Genomic DNA, 17,969 nt, shown 5'->3' with positions numbered 1-17,969 from the left:
AGGTGCACTCTGCCAGAGCTCACCCAAGAAGAAATAATCTGTATAGGCCATATCTATTAAAGAAATTGAACCAACAATTAATAACCTTACAAAACAGAAAGTGCCAGGCTCAGATGAGTTCACTGGTGAATTCTACCGGACATTTAAGAAAGAAATTTTACCACTACTCTGGAATCTCTTCCAGAAGAGTGAAGCAGAAAGAATACTTTCTGACTCATTCTATGAGGCCAGCATTACCCTAATGCCAAAACCAGACAGACAGTACAAGGAAAGAAAATCATAGACCATTATCTCTCATGAACATAGATGCAAAAATCATCAACAAAATATTAGCAAATCAAATCCAACAATGTGTAAGAAGAATAACATACGCTATGACCAAATGAAATTTTTCCCAGACATGCAAGGCTGGTTCAACATTCAAAAGTCAATTAATATAACCCATTATATCAACGGGCTAAGAAGAAAAGTCAGGGGCTTCCCTGGTGGCGCAGTGGTTGAGAGTCTGCCTGCCAATGCAGGGGACACGGATTCGAGCCCTAGTCTGGGAAGGTCCCACATGCCGCGGAGCAGCTGGGCCTGTGAGCCACAATCCCTGAGCCTGTGCCTCTGGAGCCTGTGCTCCGCAACAAGAGAGGCCGCAATAGTGAGAGGCCCGTGCACCGCGATGAAGAGTGGCCTCCGCTTGCCGCAACTAGAGAAAGGCCTCGCACAGAAACGAAGACCCAACACAGCCATAAATAAATAAATAAATAAATACATAATTTAAAAAAAAATAAAGGGCTCAGGAACGATTTGGGCCCCAGCCCTTTTTCAAAAAAAAAAAAAAAAGAAGAAGAAAAGTCACATGTTCATATCAATAGATACAGAAAAACCATTTGTTAAAATCCAACACCTATTTGTAATTAAACTCTCAGGGAACTAGGAAGAAAGGAGGGGATCTCTCTCTACTTGATAAAGACTATTTACAAAAAATCTTCAGCTAATATCATACTTAATGATGAGAAATTAGAAGTTTTCTGCTCATCAGAAGTGAGGCAAAGGAAAATCCACTGCTTTTCAACATCGTACTGGGTGTCCTAGCTAGTGCAATAAGACAATTAAAGGGATTAAAAAATATTCAGGTTGGGAAGGAGGAAATAAAACCGTCTTTTTTTTTGCAGATGGCAAAATTTGAAAGAATCAACAACAAAAAAAATCCTGGAACTAATAAGCAACTATAACAAGGTTGCAGGATACAAGATTGATTTACAAAAATTAAACGCTTTCCTATAAACCAGCATGAACACGTTGAATTTGAAATTAAAAACACATTACCATTTATGTTTTTATCCCCCCAAAATAAAGTACTTAAGTGTAGAGCTATCCAAGTGTGAACAAGATCTATATGAGGAAAACAACAAAATTCTGATGAAAAGAATCTGAGAAGAACTAAGTAAGTGAAGAGATATTTCATGTTCATGGATAGGAAGACTCAGTATTTTCAAGGTATTAGTTCTTCCCAGCTTGACATGCAGATTGAACACAGTCCCAATCAAAATCCCAGCAAGTTATTGTGTGGAAATCAACAAACTGATTCTAAATTATATACAGAAAGGCAAAAGACCCAGAGTAGCCAATTCAACAATGGAGAAGAACAAAGTTGGAGAATGGACACTCTCTGACTTCAAGACTTCCTATAAAGTAACCAAGATATTGTTGTAATGGTGAAAGAATAAACAAATAGATAATTGGAACAGAAGAGAGAGCCCAGAAATGGACTGACACCAGTATAGTCAACTGATCTTTGACAAAGAAGCAAAGACAGTACACTGGAGAAAAGATACTCTTTTCAACAAATGCTGCCGGATCAAGTAGACATCTACATGTAAAAAAATGAATCTACACACAGGTCTTACATCCTTCACAAATATTAACTCAAAATGGATTATAAATCTAAACATAAAATGCAAAACTGTAAAACTCCTAGAAGATAACATAGGCAAAAACCTAGATGATCTTGGGTACGGCCATGACTTTTTTTGGTTGTGCCTCACAGCTCATCAAACCGGAGCCCTCGGCAGTGAAAGCATGGAGTCCTAACCATCAGACTGCCAGGGAATTTCCCATGACTTTTTTTTTTTAATTGAAGTATAGTTGATTTACAATATTGTGTTTCAGGTGTGCAGCAGAGTGAATTGATTATAGGCAATGACTTTTTAAATGCAACACCAAAGGGGCATGATCTAAAGAAAGAATTGATAAGCTGGAGTTCATTAAAATTAAAAGCTTATGCTCTGTGAAAGACAGTGTCAAGAGAATGAGAAGACAGGCCACAGACTGGGAGAAAACATTTGTAAAAGACACATCTGATAAAGAACTATTATCCAAAATATACAGAAAGCTCTTAAAACTCAATAATAAGAAAACAACTCAGAAAACAAGCAAAAAAAGAGTTGAACTGACATCTCACCAAAGAAGATATACAGGTGCAAATAAGCATATAAAAAGATGTTCAACATTATGTCATTAGAGAGTTGCAAATTAAAATAAGTTACCACTACCTACCTGTTAGAATGGCTAAAATCTGGAACACTGACAATGCCAAATGCTGACAAGGATGTGGAGCAACAGAAACTCTCATTTATTGCTGGTGAGAATGCAAAGTGGTACAGTCACTTTGTTAGGCAGTTTGGCAGTTTCTTACAAAACTAAAATATTCTTACCATATTTACAGCAGTTATATTCATAATTGCCAAAACTTGGAAGCAATCAAAACATCCTTCAGTAAGTGAATGGATAAATAAACTTTGGTACATCTAGACAGTGGAATACTATCCAGCACAAAAAAGAAATGAGCTTTCACTTCATGAAAAGATACAGAACACCCTTAAGTGCATATTTCTATGTGAAAGAAACCAATCTGAAAAGGCTACATACTGTATGATTCCAACTATATAGCATTCTAGAAAAGGCTAAACTGTGGAAACAGTGGTTGCCAGGGGCTAGGGGAGGGAGGGATGAATAGGCAGAGCACAGAGGATTTTTAGGGCAGTGAAACTATTCTGTGATACTATAGTGGTGGAAACATGTCATTATACATTTATTAAAACTCATAGAATGTGCAACACAAGAGTGAACTCTGACGTAAACTATGGACTTTGGGTGATAATGATGTGTCTGTGTAGATTCATCAGTTGTAACAAATACACCACTTTTATGTAGGATATTGATAGTAAAGGAGATTTTATGTATGTGGAGGCAGAGAGTATATTATCTTCTCAGTTTTGCTGTGAACCTACATCTTCTAAAAATAAAGTCTTAAAAATAATGAACTCTATTAAAACTTATTTTCAATAATAAAAAATAGTAAACATTAGGAAATAATAACTTTCTAGGTCAAATGGTGTCTGAAGGGGCTTTCCCAGATATGCAGTATTTTAACTAAAAAGATTCAGATTGGTGACAGGGTATCACATTTCCAGATTGCAGTAAATAAGCATAAACTCTGGTTGAGCATGACTAATGCAGTTTGGCATGAGTTGAGGGTTCTGTGTGCAAAAGAGTGGGAGGTAGATTGAAGGTGATGGTACTCTGAAGAATACTTACACCCACAGGTCATCTGGAAGAGGGATGAGTAGCAGAGTGTCATGGCCCAGACTAAAAGGCCCAAAGCACTGTACCTCTGCTGTGAGAGGGTGGCGAGGGTGGCTCCCTTTGTAGGATTGGGAAGTCCCAATGGCCATGAGTGAGTCCCAAGACTCCCTGTGTGTGGATGTTGCTACTTCAGTCTAGGGATGAATAGTCATTCATTCCCTCAAAGCTCTGTGCCCAGATTCAAGCCAGGAAAATTTTTGGCCTGTTAATAAGGGCCTGCAGTGGAAATGAAGAGGAAGGGATACTTAGGAAGATTGGGTACGACCAAAGAGATGAAGAAAGTGAAAAATGAGAAAAATAAAAGGAGAATGAAGAAACATTTAAGAAGTTCTGCTTTGTCTCTGTCTGACTCTGACTTGTCAGTGAATGTGATGTCTGTAATGTAGTTCTCTTTGGAGAGAATGTTGAGGGGGAGGGGTATCTAGTTTCTTTGTTTTGCTAGTTCTCACATTGGTCCAGCTAGGATGATGATGTTGACTGGGAGCAGTTTCCCTGAAGCCAGAAACAAAGCCCATCCTCTTTTAGGAGGAGGGGGAAAGGAGAGTTGATGTAGTACATTATCAAAGATCTCACCAAGGATAACTAATTACCATCAGTAATGCTGTTTTACCCTTTTTGTCCATAATTATGTCAAAGATAGCGTTTGAGTTTCTTAAAAAAGACAGATGGGGCTTATATCTTGTTATTATGCTTTTTAGTATTCAAAACATACATAGTACCTCTGTAGAAAGACATCAGAGTCCTAAGTTAAACCTTACTTTAAAGCACATGTACCAAGAAGAACAGACCTTTTTCTTTCTTTTTTTAATGGAACTACTTAAGGTTGAATTAAGTAAATCAGTTGCTAGTCTAAAATTTGACTTTCTGGTTCTTGAACTAAATACTTGGAAGTACTTCTTCTGTTTGAATATTCTATTTTAAATTACCCTTTGGTAAAAATACTACAGATATGAAGAAGCACCAAGTGTGTCACAATCAGATTGGTTGAGAAATGCAGCAGAAGTAGTGAAGGAATGAGAATTCCAGCCATTTTTCTCCCTATTTGCATGTAAAATAGACAATATTTAAATGTTAAGCCCTTTTATCCAATGTTACATTTAAGTGTTTTTCAAAGTTAATACAAAACGATTGTTAAAATGCCAGTTTTAATCTGTATATTTTTTGTCAGTTACATACGTTTGGCTCTTAATGTGCTATAGTTTTGATTCCCTGTGTTACCCTTAAAACATAATTATACTTTGAGATTTAAATTAGCAATTTAAGTTGCTTAAATGTACTTTCGTGCTATATTTTCTGCAATTGTGCTATCATCCACTCAGTTATACTTTATTAGTAGGCTATAAAATTTCAAATTATTAAGACGTTAATATTTCCTTCTTTTCTGCCAGGAATAGTTGTCTCCATAAGTACTGTCTCTTTCCTGGTTGGTGGAACACTCAAAACTGACCAGGGGTGGGGGGAAAGTGCTGCCTGAAGTTATAGATAAGTACTAGTCCAGGAGTTAAAAGATCTGACCTCTGGTTTTGATTCTGCCACATAATATATTAGTGATTGACCTTGAGCAACTAATTCAAAGGTACTGGGCCTCAGGGTTTTGTTTGTTTGTTTGTTTGAATTGTGGTGAAATACACATAACTATTTACCATCTTAACCATTTTTAAGTATACAGGTCAGTGGCATTAAGCTCGTTCACATTGTTATACAGCCATCATCACTATCTATCTCCAGAACTCTTGCAAAACTGAAACTCTGTACCTATTAAATAATAACTCCTCTTCTCCCTCTCCCTCCAGCCCCTGACAGCCACCATTCTACTTCCTGTCTCTGAATTTGACTACTCTGGGTACCTCATATAAGTGGTATCATACAGTTTTTGTCCTTTTGTGACTGGCTTTTATTTCAGTTCATGTTAAAGGTTCATCCAAGTTGTAACATGGCTGAGAATTTTCCAACTTTACAAGGCTGAATAATCCATTGTATGTATATCCCACACTTTTAAAATCATTTATCTATCAATGTACACTTCGATTGCTTCTACCTTTTGGTATTATGAATAATGCTGTTATGAGAACGGGTATACAAATATCTCTTTGAAACTCTGCTTTTAGTTCTTTTGGGTATATACCTAGAAATGGGATTGCTGGACCATATGGCAATTCTATTTTTAATTTCTTAAGGAAATGCCATACTGCTTTTCATAGTGGCTGTACCATTTTACCCTCCCACCAGTGTACAAGGGTTCCAGTTTCTCCACATCCTTGCCCAGACTTGTTATTTTCTGTTATTTTGACAGTAGCCATCCTAATGAGTGTGAGGTAGTATCTCATTATGGTTTTGATTTGTAGTTCCCTAATGATGAATGATATCAAGCATCTTTACCTGTGCTTTTAGGTCCTTCAGTTTGTTCAAGTCCTTTGCCCATTTTTCCCCCCAATGTGAATACTTTTATATAACTGAGGGAAAATAAGCCACATATTTTGAAGATGAATCCGTTGAGAAGATAATAGTAAATTTTTAAAAGGAGATTTCTGTAGTCAGTTGACTATTCCATTCACATTAAAACTCTCACAATTGAAAAGGGTTTTTGTTTTTGTTTTAATGTACAAAGAGCTAGCATTGTTTCTGCGGTAAGGTAGATGTCCTGGATGAAACCATTCAAGAAGTTGGCTTAGTCCAACTTAATGAAGCCTATATCCTTTGTGTACTGTTGGAAACACTGGTGGTACATATTGAGGCTGTACTTTTGGATCAGACTTGCAGGGTTTTTTTAAAATTTATTTATTTTTGGCTGTGTTGGGTCTTCGTTTCTGTGTGAGGGCTTTCTCCAGTTGCAGCAAGCGGGGGCCACTTCTCATCGCGGCGCGCGGGCCTCTCACCATCGCGGCCTCTCCCGTTGCGGAGCACAGGCTCCAGATGCACAGGCTCAGTAGTTGTGGCTCACGGACCCAGTTGCTCCGCGGCATGTGGGATCCTCCCGGACCAGGGCTCGAACCCGTGTCCCCTGCATTGGCAGGCAGATTCTCAACCACTGCGCCACCAGGGAAGCCTGGACTGTGCAGGTTTGAGCAGATGCAGCAAGAGCAAGAACCGTGGCCTGATTTTCTTGGATGGCTCCATTAGAGCTGCTGGTGACCCATTTTGCTTTCTCGTATGTAGCGAGGCAAAAGGCCCTTTGCGCATTTTAAAATCAGGTTATTAGTTTTATTTTGTAGGAGTTCTTTATATATTTTGGATATTTGCCCATTATCAGATATTGATTTGTAAATATTTTCTCCATTCCGGTGTTTGCCTTTGCACTCTGTTGATTGTGTCCTTTGATGCACAAAAGTTTTAATTTTGATGTAGTCCAGTTTATCTTTTTTCTTTGGTTGCCTGTGCTTTTGGAGTCAAATCCAAGAAATCGTTTCCAAATCCAGTATCATGAAGCTTTCCTTCTGTTTTCTTCTCAGAGGTTTAGTTTGTACGTTTAGATCTTTGATCCATTTTGAGTTAATTTTTGTATATGGTGTAAGGTAAGGATCCAAATTCATTCTTTTGCATGTGGATATCCAGTTTTCTCAACACCATTTGTTGAAAAGACTTCCCTTCCCCATTGAATGCTCTTAGTATTCTTGTCAAAAATCATTTGACTATAAATGTGAGGGTTTATTTTTGAGCTCTCCATTCTATTCCATGGTCTATATGTCTGTCTTTCTGCCAATACCACACTATTTTGATTACTGTAGTTTTGTAGTAAGTTTTGAAATCAAGGAGTGTGACACCTAACTTTCTACTTCTTTTTCAAAATTATTTGGCTCTTAGTGATGCTGAGATCAATCAAAGGGTTCAAGTGGTGACAGCCTGATCCCTCCAAAGGTCCTCCCCATCAACCAACCTTTTGTCTAATGGTTTTGTTCATTGATTATTGCCTGAATCATTTCAATTAGGGATTACAAAGTGGCAATTTTTTTCCCACATATATTAGCTAGAGTAGTTTTGGGCGGAGGAAACTTTATCAACAATGACTTATTTTCCTGAAATTCAGTTTTACAAATAAGGCTAGATTAAATGCTTAATTCTTTACCTTTAATTGCCAGTTTTTTAGAATAAGGGTTTGGTGCTTTATTTACTTTCAGTGAAACTAGTGAATGAAGAGGAGGATTAAAGATTATATTCCCTTTTTATAGGTATCATAAACTCTTAGATTTTATATAGGAAACCTGTTTTACTGTCATTGGTAGAGTCCTCCAGCAACAGTTAGACATAGGCAATCATCAGACATTACTCTTAGCATTGAATCTAACTTCCAACAGTGCAACACAGTAAACATTATTTTTTTAATGTCACACTGCTAAGTTCATTCCTTTTTATGGCTGTGGCATATCCCCTCAGGTAGATATGTCTTCATTTTTCTAGCTTAGTCCCCACTGATGGATATTTGAGTTATTTTAAACTTCTTCCAATATAAAATAAAAAAAATTTTTTTAAATCCTTTGGAGATGTAATGTTGGCACACATTATTGTTTTACATGCCTTGAAACAATAACTATGGATTGGATTGATAAAAAAAGATTTCTTGCTGTTACATATAATGTAATATTATTAGTTTTCCTCCTCCAGCTTCTTCCCCATTTCTCTGCTCTCTTTCATAGCAGAAGTCCTTCAAACATTTAGTATCAGTAATGGCTATCTCCACCTCCTGTTTCCTCGTCGAATTTTTTCCGTTCAGGCTTCTGTCCCTACCACTCCACTAAAACTGCTGCTCTTTTCAAAGTCACCAGTGACCTGCATGATACTACATCCAGTGCTTTGTTCTCAGTTTTCAAGTTACTTGATTTATTAGCTGCATTGGACCCACTTAATAACTCTGTTTCCCTTGAAACGCTTTTGTCATTAGGCTTCTAGAATACTATATACTCCTGGTTTTTCTTTATTCTTGGGGCTGCTCCTTCTCTTTCTTTATTTGACCTCCTTATCATTGAATTCACTCCTCTTTCCTTATGTTATCAGCTGGTGGGGAGAGGGCAGTTGTACAGGAAGGGAAGACTGGTAGGAAGGGGTGGAGTCTCTGCTTCTAGGAGTTGAGGCTGGGAGGGGGAAGAGAGGAAGGCGTCTGGGTTCAGAGATCACCTGAAACAAACCTGTAGTCTGACAAAACCAGATAGACATATGTGGTGAGGGAAGGCACTCCAGGTGACCTGTGGAATGCCATGCAGTAAGAGGGAGGAGGGAAGCAGCTTCTGTAAGGTTGGGTTCCTGCTGAAGGATTCTCAGGAGGCTCTAGGGAAGTGGGATCAATTTTGGATTAGCTGCTGTTTCTGAGGCAGGACTAGAAGTGAGGATTAATTAGGGCTTGGGTGCTATCGTGGGTGGCAGTTGGGTATCCTTAGTAATAGATGGCTGTAACAAAGCTGGTCTGGGGGCGTCGTTGGTAAGAAAGCAGTAGGCATTCAAAGAGAGGGTCATTATAGCATTTTACAGCTGCTGTATGACCTTGGGAGAAATAGTGTTTCCTATTATCTTTGTACCTGCCTTTATCTGTGCCCTCCCAGCCTGATTAATGGCAATATTGGGTTTTTTCCCCATTCTGAGCTGATTTTCATCTTTTGTCTCAGACATGTTTTCACTCTTTGTTTCACGGCACTGATTTTACTGGGTTTGGGAAGTAGGGATCCTTATTTCCTCAGACCTGAAGTAAATAACTAAGTGATTAAATGATTGCGATTACCTGCCCCCTCTACCCCCGCCACACACACAAGTTAAGGCAAAAGCTCATGTTTGTTTTTTTTAATTTTTATTTTTGTCTGCATTGGGTCTTCATTGCGGTGCGGGTGCTTCTCTTGCTGCGGAGCACGGGCTGTCGGTGCACGGGCTCAGTAGTTGTGGTGCGCGGGCTCAGTAGTTGTGGCTCACGGGCTCTAGAGCGCAGGCTCAGTAGTCGTGGTGCAAGGGCTTAGTTGCTCCGCGGCATGTGGGATCTTCCTGGACCAGGGATTGAACCCGTGTCCCCTGCATTGGCAGGCGGATTCTTAGCCACTGCGCCACCAGGGAAGTCCCTCATGATTATTAAATAGGGCATGATTTGAAAAAATTGTGAAGAGGAGTAGTCTCTTTTTTGTTGCCATTTCTGCTTTTCTTTCTGAGCCCCTCTTCCTATTATGGGCACTGGGGACTCCTCACTGTCTTGTCTCATCCAGGCTTCCAGTGCTCTTTCCTAGGCTTCTCTTTATCTTCTCCCCTTTGTGAACTTGTGCCCGTTGGTTGATCTGATAATGGTGTTAATGTAGCTTAATATGTTCCTTTAGGGGGCATTTGCACTTTAAAATGAAATTCCTGAGAATAATATGAAACTAAGGAATAAGTATTTAATGCACACTGTGGCAAGATGGGGTGGGGAGTGAGAATGGGTAGGGAAGCAGAGCTGAGTAGAGGCAGCCCTTCAACAGTCACTCTGCTGTAGATGGGGCCTGGGCCCCAGAGATCAGGAGTTGTCCTCTGAGGAGCTAATGAACTGGAGTTGGCTGTCCCATCTTCCCCCATAGATGCTGAGGTAGGTGTTGTGTTCATAGATAGTGAAAGTATCTGAGTGCCTGGGCAGGTGTCGTGAGAGCCAGGCATGTGTTGAGTAAACAGTGTAGAAAAACGGACTGGAAGTTGAGACTGGGAAGAGACAGACACAAAGATGAGGAGATACTCATAATGTTGACCTTTGCACTACTTACTGTCGGGGCATGTTTCAGGCCACTAGTTTACCAGTGCTCAGACTCTCTCCTTTCAAGCCTCTCTCACTGAAGCCAGGCAGCACATATCCAGCCTTCCTACTCTAGAAATGAAATGTGAGCCCGTAGCTTGTAGCCCAGCAGCTGACTAGAGCCTGTTTACCTCTGCAGACCCAAGTTGTTTCTTAATTCTCAGGGGAAATGTGGGGTTCCTGTTGTGCTATGAAGATGAGTTGAGCTTTAGGAAGGATTTGAATTCGCAACCTCCAAATCTAGAAGTGGCCTCCCTGGTAATCTTGTAGGTACATGCAGGCTAAAGCTAGCCTGTGTCTCCTGGTGCTCTTACAGCTCTTAGGGACGAGCCCAAGGTAGTTGCTCTAGAGATCAGAAGCCTATAAGATTTCATTCCTAGCCACAGTGGGAATTACTTTGAGGTGTCCTCGTAAACTGGATTTTTGAAGGTGGTGCTTTCCCGAGTCCCCTACCCTTTCCCCTTCGGAAACCCACACCAAGTGGAACCTATTAATGTGGCAGTTTATTGCTTGCTTTTTGTGGCTTCCATTTGCATCTTCTGTGGGCCAGAGGCAGGCTCTGGAACTAGTCAGGCAGCTTCAGCCAAACATCCACATCAAGATGGTTCATTTGTGCCGTCATTGCTGTTCCCCCTGTTTGAAGACTGTTAATGTCCTTACTGCACTGCTGAGAAGGGGTTGCACTAGAAGGGCAAGATCTCCCTGCAGATGGGAATGACTCGTGTGTCCAGTTGATGATGTGGTCTTTTTGAGGCCTCTGAAGAATTGAGCACGTGACGGGCCCTCCTGCCTGCCCTGCTACAACCTTGTTCTACCCCCTGCTAGATCAAAGCACTCTCCTTTATAGTCACTTCACTACAGAGAGAATTGTTTGTGTTGGCTCCGTTACAACTTTACCTCTTAGTGTTTGAAAGTACACTTTTTTAATGCTATACTAATTTCTTTTAGTAAACTTTACTTTGGAACAATTTTAGATTTACAGTAAAGTTTCAGAGGTGATACAGAGTTCCCATATACCCAGTTTCCCCCATTGTTAGCATCTTACATAATCATGGCACACTTGCTAGAATGAAGACATCAACATTGGTACATTACTATGAACTCAACTGCAAACTTTATTTAGATTTCATCAGTTTTTCCATTCAGGACTCTTCTGTTCCAGAAACCAGTCTAGGGTCCCATATCGCACTTAGTTGTCATGTCTCCCAGTCTCCTCTGGTCTGTGACAATTTCTCAGTCTTTTCTGTGTTTTTCAGGACCCCTGATAGTTTTGAGGAATACTGGCAAGTATCCTTTATATAAAGTATCCTTTATAACAGCGGACCTCAACCTTTTTGGCACCAGGGACCAGTTTTGTGGAAGACAATTTTTCCACGGACGGGGGGGGGCTGTGGTTTTGGGATGATTCAAGAACATTACATTTATTATGCACTTTATTTCTGTTATTATTACATTGTAATATATAATGAAATAATTATACAACTCACCATAATGCAGAATCAGTGGGAGCCCTGAGCTTGTTTTCACTTGCCACTCACTGATAGGGTTTTGATATGAGTCTGCAAGCAGTTGATTTATTATGGTCTCTGTGCATTCAAACCTCTCTGCTAATGATAATCTGTATTTGCAGCCAATCCCCAGCTCTAGCATCACCGCCTCAGCTCCACCTCAGATCATCAGGCATTAGATTCTCATAAGGAGCGCACAACCTAGATCCCTTGCATGTGCAGTTCACAGTAAGGTTCGCACTCCTCTGAGAATCTAATGCTGCCTCTGACCTGACAGGAGGCGGAGCTCAGGCTGTAATGCGAGCGATGGGGAGTGGCTGTAAATACAGATGAAGCTTCGCTTGCTCACCTGCCAATCACCTCCTGCTGTGCAGCCCAGTTCCTAATAGGCCATGGACAGGTACCAGTCTGTGGCCTGGGGGTTGGGGACCCCTGCTTTATAATGTCCCCCAATCTGAGCTTATCTGATGTTTTCCACGTGGTTAGACTGATGTTATGGGTTTGGGGAAGAATACTGTGAAGGTGAAGTGCCCTGTGGGGGTGGAGGGTACTTGATATTTGCATAACATCACTGGTGATATTAACCTTGGTCACTAGGTTGAGTAGTTTGTTTGCCAGTTTCTCCACTGTAAAGTTACTCCTTTTCTCTTTCCCTACTCTATCACTAAGATAGAGTGGATTGGAGGGTGTGTAGAATTTTGTTATTTTTTAAAATATTTATTTATTTATGCCCTGCCGGGTCTTGCAACATGCGAGCTCCTTTTAGTTGCAGCATGAGAACTCTTAGTCTCGGCATGCATGTGGGATCTAGTTCCCCGACCAGGGATTGAACCCGGGCGCCCTGCATTGGGAGCGCAGAGTGTTACCCACTGAACCACCAGCGAAGTCCCTGGGGGGTGTATAGAATTAAGCGCCACCTCTTGGAAGGGAGAGTATCTTTATATATTATTTGGAATTCTTTGTAAGGAAGTTTGTCATTTCTTCATTTATTTATATAACTATGGACTCATAGTTAATAAATATACTCATGTATATTTATTTTATAGTTGGAGTTACAATCCAGTGCTACATTATTTATTTTGTTGCCCAGATTGTTCCAGCTCCAGAGGGAGATCTTTCAGGTGGCTCCTGTATCCCTGTAACCTGCCCCTATCCTTTTGTGTTTTGACCACTTCCTTACTTTCTGGTACAACAAGATGTTCCAGGCTTTTCTTATATTTTCCATGCCCCAGCCCTAGAATCAGCCATTTCTCCAAGAAGCCCTTGTTCTTTCTATTGGAGAGTAGTATTTAGAAACTACTGAGCACTAGGTATGTTCATTGCTACAGGGGTATCGTTACTTCTAGGCCATCTTAGCAGATAGAGCTAGATAACATATTATACATACTAACCTTTGCATACAGACATATCTATAATTGTTTCTGTGTTTCGTTTATATTGATGTCTCTGGCTTTAATCCAGTACCACAGGGTTTATTTTAGAATTCCTTCTTTGCTTGCTTTACTGTAATATCCTTCTTTGATAACGAAAAACCTTGCTCTCACCATCCATTTACTTATTTGTTCAACCCAGTATACCTGTACCTGTACTGTACATATATTGTAACCTATATTCCCACAAGAAACAAATATACCAGTTCTAATATTGTACTGTTTTTAACAGTTCTATTTTAGTGGACAAATCATAGGTGCTTGTTTATATTTATTATGATGTGATTTGACCCATGATGCTAGCTTTTAGATATATGCAAATGTTTTTAATATTCTTACCATAATCTGAGATGTCTTTGTATGTCAGCATGATTGATTAAGATTATGGACTTGGGCTCAAAGTAAAATATTTTCCTTTTACTCTACACTTCTCATAGTCTAAACTTAAGAAATAAAAGGTTATGTTCTCTCTTCAGTAATTTATTACACATTTCTACAAAAGGAAATTTATACTTATTATTAATAAGGTTTATACTTATTATTAAAGGTTTTATCATATGTAAAAAGGACAAGTTGAATGAAATAATATTTACAGTACCTCTAGCTCCAAAGTTCTGGCTCAGGTGCTTTTAAAAAATTACTTTAAGGCAAGACATTCTAAAATTGGTTTCTCCATTGGCTTACTAAGCCCTGACTGTGTAGGCTTGGCACTTGGTTTTACTTTCTTGGCTACTTTTCTAGGACACCATTCTTATTTCATATGTCTGTCAGTAAAGATACTAAAATGGGACTGACTTAACTATAGGTTTCGTTCCCTGGGCACTTGGCTTCCCAAATTCCTGTTGGGAAGAAACAAGTGTGGGTTTAAAAAGCTATACTAAGAGCTGGAAGTTCTTGGTCATCATCATGGTCAACTTCTAACTTGAAGTCTGATCTTAGGCCCATCACTTCTACCTCCAGACCTCAGATCCTTCATCTAGAAAGTGAAGCAGTTCCGTTAGATGACCCCTGATATTCCTTACAGCTGTGATTTTGTCATCAGCAATAGTGAAATATCTGGCTGGCAGTTTTAATCTTAGTAATTAAGGTGTTCTGGCAAGAATTGGAAATGGTCAACCTCTGAAATAAGCTTATTGGGCTCATCTTCATCCTTTTTATTGTTTGATTAAAAGAAACCCACACACACTATGTGTGGGATGAACACGTTCCAAAATGTGAGGTCTATAGGTAGTACCTGGAGGGCTCAGATAGTACCATGTAGAAGGCATGGTGTACTGTTCATAATGACCCATCATGATAGTAACTTTGGAGGATCAGAACTGGAATTTTAATTATTGGTGTTTATAAATCAGTGACTTCTTAAGTGACATTCCTTTTACAGCTACTATGTAGAATCTGTGAACAGTGCAGAAAAATAGCCAAAGTGAAGAGAGTGTAGTGGCTTTAAGTATGATAAGGCCCAGTGAGTTGTATTAAAGAAGCTTTAGTTCTCAAAGCCAGGGGGGAAATGTCATTAGTCTCGTATGCTAACAGCCTTCAGAACAGTCTGTCCTTTCTCATAAGCATTTAGTTTCCTGAGCTAAGAGAACAAAGCCTATTACCTATAGCTGAGTATGCTAAACATACCATGTACTTACAAAAGGATTTTGGAAAACAGATGGGTGGAAGATAAAAGTAGGAATTAATGTACTGTAAGACAAGGCATATCCGCTTGGAAGAAATGAATAGTAGAGTGAAGGAATGTTGCCTTTGGTTAGAAAGCCTAGAATAAGAGAGCACAGAATGAGTCTCCCTCAGGCTGCCTGCCATTGAATTGTTTTTTAAGGCCCATATCATGTTGGTTTATGAGATTGAGCAAGTCTTGAATGAAAGTCATCTGACCCACCATTACTGGCACTGTTACAGATTTCTAAGTGAAATGGTACTCTGCCTGTCTTTGTTTACAGTGTTAAATCAGCAGGTTGAACTTTCTTTTTTTTTTTAATAAATTTTTTTATTTTTATTTTTATTTTTATTTTTATTTATTTTTGGCTGCGTTGGGTCTTCGTTGCTGTGCGTGGGCTTTCTCTAGTTGTGGCGAGCAGGAGTTCCTCTTTGTTGAGGTGTGCGGGCTTCTCACTGAGGTGGCTTCTCTTGTTGTGGAGCGTGGGCTCTAGGTGCACGGGCTTCAGTAGTTGTGGCTCGCAGGCTCAGTAGTTGTGGCTCACAGGGTTAGTTGCTCTGTGGTAAGTAGTATCTTCCTGGACCAGGGCTTGAACCCTTGTCTCCTGCATTGGCAGGCGGATTCTTAACCACTGCGCCACCAGGGAAGCCCAGGTTGAACTTTTATGATACTAGTTTACGTAAAGATTCACATTTGCTTTAATGGTAAGTGTGTCTGGGATGGATTCCCATTCCTGTGATCCATACTAGTGTTGCTAGTGGCTTTAGCTTCCTCTTCACAAGAGATAAAAAGAGTTGCTCATTATAGAAGTGAACAGTAGATGTCACTGCATCTCTGCTTACTAAGGTTTTGGCTCATAGCTGTTTGGATACAACCAAGTTCTTAATACAGCTTCCAAATCACTAACCTTAAATCGAGTATTTATGGCTATCTGACACTTAAGATCCCCTTCCTCAGCTGTAGAACCCAGATTGAAAATTGAGAACAAACGCAGCCCAAGAGAGTTTTCCTTAGTTTCCTTCAATTTCCTTTTTAGTCTGTTTGTTCTAGGCTTATATATTATACAGTAGTCCCCCACTTATCTGTGGGGCATATGCTCCGAGACCCCTAGTATGGATGTTGAAACCACAGACAGTACTGAACTCTATATATACTGTGTTTTTTCCTATACACACCTACCTATGATAAAGCCTTATTTACAAATTAGGCACAGTAAGAGATTAACAACAATAACTAATAATTCAGTTGAATAGTTATAACAATATACTGTAATCAAAGTTATGTGAATGTGGTCTCTCTCTCTCTCAAAATATCTTATTGTCCAAATTTAATGCCTTTTCCATCTTAACTAAGCACTTATCACTCACTGTGGCTCTCAGTTTTGCAGTTTGAAGTGCGACAGCAAAACTGGCACAAGTTTCCTTTTTCCTTCTTCACAACTTGATGGATAGAAGATTTGTTACCATAGGTTTTAGCAGCCTTATTTAGCATATGATTTTTTTCTTTCCTTATTCAGTTGAGAACTTTCACCTTTTCACTTGAAGCACTTTACGGCTTCTCTTTGGCGTATCTGAAGTGCCAGCATCGGTTCTCTTGTGCTTTGGGGCCATTATTAAGTACCATAAGGGTTACTTGAATACAAGCGGTGCTGTACCCGATTGTGATTGTCGATCTGATAACCCAGATGGCTACTAAGTGACTAACGAGCAGATAGCGTATATAGCGTGGATACGATGGACAAAGGGATGATTCACATCCAGATAGGATGGAGCAAGACAGTGAGAGATTTCATCACACTACTCAGAACAGTGCGCAATGTAGAACTTAGGAATTGTTTACTTCTGGCACTGTCCATTTAATATTTTTGGACCACCATTGACATGGGTAACTGAAACCATGAAAAGTGAATCATGGGTAAAGGGGACTACTGTATTGCCATGTAGCTAACTGATGAAGTTTTATCTGCCTTTTCCTATCAACCTTATACCACTTATTTAGGAGCCTGAACAATTTTTCATATTTGTTTTCAACAAGGTTCACACTTAAAAGCTTCTTGGCCTTTCTATAGCTTGCTTTTTGAAAACCTTCCATCAGGAAAGTAGATGCCACTGTTCTCTGAATTGAGGTGCTGAACATCAAATTGAAGTGCCGCTTACTTTGTTCATTTCTTTTTGAACTCATGGCTTTGACAGTTGAGGAAATAAAGAACTGAATTATGACCAAAAGTCCTATGGTGCATCTTTTAAAACAAATCTCATGGTTTCAATGTAGATGGTAGGGTTTCCCTATCTGACAGAAGGGCAAAGTTGGTATTAAATTGGATTATTTTATCAATAGAAAGTCTCAGGCATACTAAATTTTGTTATCTTTTGAACACATAGATGGTGAAAATAGCCAGGGTGGTATCTGTTCTAATATGTCAGGATTAGTGCTGGCTTACACCTGTGTCCTGGTGTAACTAGTAACGCCCTCTTTTACTCTCAGTTGTCCTAGTTTGGGCAGGTCACTCTAAATTGCCCCAAAGTGGGGGGAGGGTTGGTTGATAAGTTGCAGTTTTAGTAATTATAAGGATTTTTTTTGACTCAAGAGTTATGCCTGCCCTGAGTTTTCTGAGTTAATCATGTACAAAATAAAGCAAAAACCACAAAGAGCTTGTAATTCTGGAAAAATAGCTTTTGGGTTTCTATATATTGATCATTGTTCCTCTGGAGTAATGATTTCCAAAATATGGTTATGCATCAAAATCAACTAGTAACCTTTTTACAGATAGTTTCATGGGTCTCACCACAGACCTCTGCTGAATTTGTACCAGAGTATGAATTTGACATTACCAAAAATGTAGAACTGCATGCAATGCAAATGTACTGGATAACTTTGTCAGTAAGCTTCTAAACTAGCATGTAAAGGAACATTTCTTCTTATGGTTTGGGTGGTGTTTGGGGTTCTCTGTGATGGCTGCTTTGAGCCTTGAGGGTATGCCTGGCATTGACATGACTTGCCTT

General features: G+C 39.6%; 1 protein-coding gene and 1 pseudogene across 2 annotated transcripts in view; one reads left to right on the top strand and one right to left on the bottom strand.

The window, feature by feature from the left end:
• Positions 1 to 17,969, top strand: part of ILRUN (inflammation and lipid regulator with UBA-like and NBR1-like domains) — a 114,108-nt gene that overhangs the window by 71,650 nt on the left and 24,489 nt on the right. The window lies entirely within an intron of this gene.
• On the bottom strand, positions 6,305 to 6,773 carry LOC137774272 (small ribosomal subunit protein uS14-like; annotated as a pseudogene).

The sequence above is a fragment of the Eschrichtius robustus genome, chromosome 12 (assembly GCF_028021215.1).
Source record: "Eschrichtius robustus isolate mEscRob2 chromosome 12, mEscRob2.pri, whole genome shotgun sequence".
In the NCBI taxonomy this organism is placed as follows: domain Eukaryota; kingdom Metazoa; phylum Chordata; class Mammalia; order Artiodactyla; family Eschrichtiidae; genus Eschrichtius; species Eschrichtius robustus.
The sequence above is the reverse complement of the archived record's forward strand: the minus strand, read 5'-3'. Positions and strand labels throughout refer to the sequence as shown.